Source organism: Limulus polyphemus, unplaced genomic scaffold, assembly GCF_000517525.1.
Source record: "Limulus polyphemus unplaced genomic scaffold, Limulus_polyphemus-2.1.2 Scaffold367, whole genome shotgun sequence".
NCBI classification, from domain to species: domain Eukaryota; kingdom Metazoa; phylum Arthropoda; class Merostomata; order Xiphosura; family Limulidae; genus Limulus; species Limulus polyphemus.
The window spans coordinates 476,995-483,221 of record NW_013665977.1 but is presented as its reverse complement, the minus strand read 5'-3'; positions in this window follow the sequence as shown (position 1 = coordinate 483,221).

Sequence of the window (6,227 nt, the reverse complement as noted above, 5' to 3'; positions counted from 1 at the left end):
TTATAGGATACCTAAAGAACCCTTACAGTATGATATAAGATTGTGTCAGGTTATAGGGTACCTAAAACACCCTTATAATATGATATAAGATTGTGTCAGGTTATAGGATAACCTAAAAGAACCTTACAGTATGATATAAGATTGTGTCAGGTTATAGTATAACCTAAAACACCCTTATAATATGATATAAGATTGTGTCAGGTTATAGGGTAACCTAAAACACCCTTATAATATGATATAAGATTGTGTGAGGTTATAGGATAGCCTAAAACAACCTTATAGTATGATATGGTAAGTAGTCAGAACACTTTCTACATAAGCATTACTTGAGCGTTGAAAGAGATATTTGAATATGTTCTACGTGAATGAGTAACGTGCACGATGTGACAAAGTTTGGCTCGTAAACCACGATCTCCAAAAACACAACAATAGCTAATGCTTGTAGCAAAATTCTATCTCTGATATCAATAACACTCCAGTATCTCAGCAAAATGCAACTTTCACATTTATTTTATCATACTCTTATAAGTGATACAGTTCAGAGATAAAAACTTTGACCAGTCTCTCCACTAGCGTATGATAACGCACGGATGAACGTGTTAAATGTTTTCTTCTCTATTTCCCTTGAAGACAGTGGATAAAAATCGTTCATATTTTCCTAAGGTTCGTTTGAGTTCTGTAGGAAAGTTCAAGGGCAACAGACAAGACCGGTTTAATGTTTCACATCGATCTGATACACAGACACAATAACATTACCATACGAGACCGGTTTAATGTTTCACATCGATCTGATACACAGACACAATAACATTACCATACGTTTTTACAAGCTGTATTGTAGAACGTGCCTTATGTGGCTTGGTCGTTGGTTATAAATTGTTGAACATGTGCATGCCAAAATAATTTATTTGTTCTGATAAATATATATATATATATTGCTTATCGTGGTGACCTATTTACATATACATAGTAGAACAGAGTGTAATACTATTGGTTAGTACATCCTATTATCCACACCATTTTGTTATTGTTATCATTGAGAACTTCACAAGTTCAGAAACTAACTTAGTTAGATGTTCACTATTTTGCCAAGATAAAAAGCTGCTATGCCCCTCTTTCCTACTATATTCTATAATCCACCTAGTATAGGCCCGATCCTACAGAAATCCATAGGCGATGCATCTAGCGACTTGATCGGCACGTTTTCGTATACAATGGCAATAATACCCGTTTTATTCCCTAGATGCTTGAGGTATGCGACGGTTGAATAAATGTATCGTGGAAGCAGCTTGTGTACACGTAACTTGTGTCGCTTTTTCAGACTGAAATACTTTTTGAATGTATTGCGAACTGTTGCCCAGAGCACGTGGGCAGCTTTTGCTATTTACGTCTGTGTTTGTGGATTCCAACCTTTATAAGGCGCCGCACTTAGCTTGGCCACGGCTAGGGTACGACATTTTGCAATCTCTTTTTTAAATATTTCTCGTGCTTCAAGTTCATCATAGAATCCTTTTCTTTTCTTCAATGCCATTAAGTTCGATCAATTTTTGGATGGTATCATGCTACCTGTAAAACACAAAATATAGTTCTGATACACGCTATTCAACCACGACATTATATATAAGCTATAACTGTCATGTGACTTGGTGATTTTCATATTTGAAATTGTTTTACCACAGCGCACTCAACCAGCTCTATAACCATAGTTTAATACTCTCTTAGATCTTAATATTCATTTTGATCCCGTACTGTTCTTAAGCGTTCTTTATTTGAACCTTTATTCAGAAAATATTAATTACCAAATTTTCCTTACGTTATCGAAATTGTGAATTTCAGAAACAACAACAAAAAAACATGAAACTCGTCTATCATTTATCACTTGTCACTGAGATAGGCCATTTTCGGGGAATTTCATCCTTCATCAGTGACCAGTTTCACTCTCACCGAAATACGCAGTTTTGGTGAGTAGAGAAAAATTACATCATCTTAAACAGTTTGTCCATTGTATAATTAATAACAATAAATTAGTAGCAGCAATTTTACGTGTTCCTCAAATACCTGTATAAATATAGGCTGACCATGGCGAGTTGGCTAAAACATGAACACCATATACGCATCTTGGTAAATAGCGATTATTTAACATTAAAAATACTTGCTTTGGAAAGTTTACTTTGTTGATATGTGGGTTTAATTAATACAAAGAGCGAATTATAGAAGATATCCATGGTTTGATATTCATAATACAAAATAAGAACGTGAACATCACAAAATCTTCTTTAATTAAAAAAATAAAGTGTAACAACATGCTTTAAGATAATCACCATATCATCTCTGTATTTCAGATTGACAAAATAAAGTGTAACAACATGCCATAAGATAATCACCATATTATCTCTGTATTTCAGATTGACAAAATAAAGTGTAACAACATGCTTTAAGATAATCACCATATCATCTCTGTATTTCAGATTGACATTTTTTTTCGCACTTTATCATATAAATAGAAATAATCGGGAACTATCAGGAATCCAGTTTTAAGCCTACATGTTGAAATAGGTGCTTCAGGTAACTTAGTTTTTTCTATCTTCACTCATTTGGTTTATCAGGATTATTATGCGATTAAACCATTAAAAATATTTTTGAAGCAAATTTGGAGCTTAGTGCTGTTTAACTCTTGAGATGTCTGTTAAAAATTCCATACGTTGACGTGGGATGAGATACTACCAGATACGTTATGGTATCCTATCATGTACTACTAGGTGCATGATGACATCGGATCAGATACTGCCAGGTACATGATGACATCGGATAAGATACTGTCTGGTACATGATGACATCGGATCAGATACTACCAGTTATGTGATGACGTCGGATCAGATACTACCAGTTATGTGATGACATCGGACCAGATACTAACAAATAAATGATGACATCATATCAGATACTACCAGGTACGTAATGACATCGGATCAAACACTACCAGGTGCGTGATGACATCATATCAGATACTACTAGGTACGTGATGACATCGGATCAAATACTACCAGGTACGTGATGACATCGATCAGATACTACCAGATACATGATCACATCGGATCAGATGTCGCCTTAGTTCTCGATATATTTCTAAAAATGTGTTACTACTTAGCAATGTTTATTCGTTCAAAGAACAACTAAGATATTTAGATAACGTGGATTAAATGGCTTTAATGATATCTATTTAAATCGTTGAAATCCCGAATAACGTAAATTTAAGAGAACTTCTCGATTAGTGAATGTGGCATAATTCTCGTGTAAACAGTTGTTCATCTCTGGAGCTGTTTGTGCTGGGATTCTGGCAAAATCCCTCTAAGTTGATCCACTTCATAACACCATTTCAGTCTCACATGATTCGCAGTTCTAGTGGTTGACATTAGAGCTACTAATTTAAAAAGTAATCTGTGGGCTAACGGGAGATAAATCCAACGCGACAAACTATTTATTACTGCAAAGCATGATTCTTACCCTGCTATTGAACACTAAATACCCTTTACGTTGTATGATGGAAACTACAGAGAACTTACAGCTTCAACACTTGTACTGCACTAGTCCTTTCACGAAGTATTTATTTGAACACATATTTGCATCTCCAGTGTTGCTCGAAATGTATTGTATTGTTTTATTTATGTAAGCTTTCCTTGTAGTTGTGTTGAAACCATTTTCGAAACCATGGTGACCAGTAGAAAATTCGTCTCCGAGATGTTGAGTGGTTTCTACGTCTTCCTATACTGTTTTTCTTCTGCATGAAAGATTTCTTGTTTTCTGTCCTTGTATTTGAATTGTATATATTTGAACTATAAAATACCTAAAGTTTTATAGATATAGACAACACAGATAGATTAATTTATAGTGCTGTGTTTACATTCTATAAACACCAATCAGCTGACGATATTTTATTAAATAATTACGATATTAATATCAAAGAGCTGAAGCTGAAATAATAAATTTTCCGTTTTATACACTTATCATTAGGGCAGTAACATAATTTATGTTCAAAATATGAGCTCTGTAAGCACTAGGAAGTTTATTGCATAATGTTTTTATGTTTTTTATTCTGAAACTGTCTCATGTTTTCTCCGATTATGCTACTGAGAAGAGGCTACAGAAATAATTCTGTTAATCTCTTAGTGACAAAACAGACACAGAAAAACGAATTTTATAAATGAATTATGCATAGACCGGGAAATATTTGAATATAAAAGTCATGTTGGTGATATTTTTAATGTTTCACGATTTTTAGAAAAATAAATAAAAAGTTAAGTTTTTCACGTGCTCCATATTACTTGCTCCTGTTATGTGTTTAACATGTTCATTGTAAAATAAATTAATTAACATGTGAAACGTACACATTCGCAAGTGTATTTTTTAGTAAGCTGATCGCTCATATATATAAATAGAAGATATATTTCAAGTGGAATGACATAAAAACATTTCAGACTCGAACTTCATATCGAGTTCATGTTTATTTGGTTGAAATTGCTCTATTGTACGTGAATAATACACCCAATAAAAACAGTTACTTTTGTTTAGAGCAAATCTACACAGTGGGCTATCTGCGCTCTGTCTACCGCGGGGAATCGAGCCCTGAACTTTAGCGTCGTAAGCCCTTAAACATACTTCTGCTACACCGGAGGACGATAAAAAATAAAATAAGCTATTTTAATTCTTACTTTGTCGTGATTTTGCATAATTAAACTGTTCTACTTTTAGATATTGTGAAACCTTCATGGCCATTCACAATTATTAATATTTATATATTTAAGATAGTTAGCGTCCCCCTCCCGTGTCTCAGTGGTAAGCTTGAGAGTTTATAACGCTAAAATTCGGGGTTTGATCCATGTTGTTAGCACAGCGCAAATAGCCTAATTATAAAAACTCCTTTTGTAACAACTATTCTCGCAAGGACTGTGTTAAAATAAAGTTGTGAGCTTTTAGTATTAAAGACTCATTAAATAACAATGTTCATAAAATACTAAATACATACAATTAAAAGTCAAATAGTTCACGAACTTTTTACCACATTACCTAAAACATTAATATACCAATCTGTCTTACAATTTATGAAACTATCAATATGATTTGAACTCAGAGAAGACTGAAAAAAAAATATATATATATATATATATATTGGGTAGCTATTAACCTTATAATAACCCGCTAACCCCTTATGTGCTTTCTAATTATTTTGTAAATAAAATGATACTTGTTACAGATAAAATCTCAGTCAACGCTACTTTCTAACAATGAAAAAGTAGGAGAACTTTGGTTATTAATCGAATTGATAAACTAATATATATATATATTATATAAAATGTATTTTCTTTAGTTCATTTACCTTAGAGCCCTGTCAAACCCATATGATAAAGCCTGACATAAACACATTGATCGGTTGTCACGGGAACTCTTAGTTTCCATAGAAACGTCGCACCGTAGTAAGGTAGTCTAATGTTGAAGTTCACCTGTTAAAAGCATTTCATTTTGGGCCCTTCATAAGGATAAATTTATTTTGTAGATGCTTCTTTCACTGTCGAATAATACGATGAAGGTTTTGAACGTTCCTGTTTGGTAGACTACACCTGTCACAGCGATAGACAAACAACTGATAACAGCAACGAAATTTTCTTACGGCAACGTTCTTCAGTCGATACAGTTACGGATACCCATTTTTGTTTTGTTAAGTATAGCATGAAGTTTTTGAACTACTCTCTCAATATTATAAAAGATGAGTGAAATAATAAACAGCTAAATCACTACTGTAAAAAACAGTTGAGTAAACTACAAACAGATAAATCACCATAGTGTATAAAACAGCTGGGTAAAAAATATACAGTTACATCACTACTGTAAAAAAACAGTTGAGTAAACAACAAACAGCCAGATCACCATGGTATATAAAACAGCTGGGTAAAAAATATACAGTTACATCACTACTGTAAAAAAACAGTTGAATAAACAACAAACAGCCAGATCACCATGGTATATAAAACAGCTGGGTAAACAATAAACAGTTATATCACTACTGTAAAAAAACAGTTGAATAAACAACAAACAGCCAGATCACCATGGTATATAAAACAGCTGGGTAAACAATAAACAGTTATATCACTACTGTAAAAACGGTTGAATAAACAACAAACAGCCAGATCACCATGGTATATAAAACAGCTGGGTAAAAAATATACAGTTAC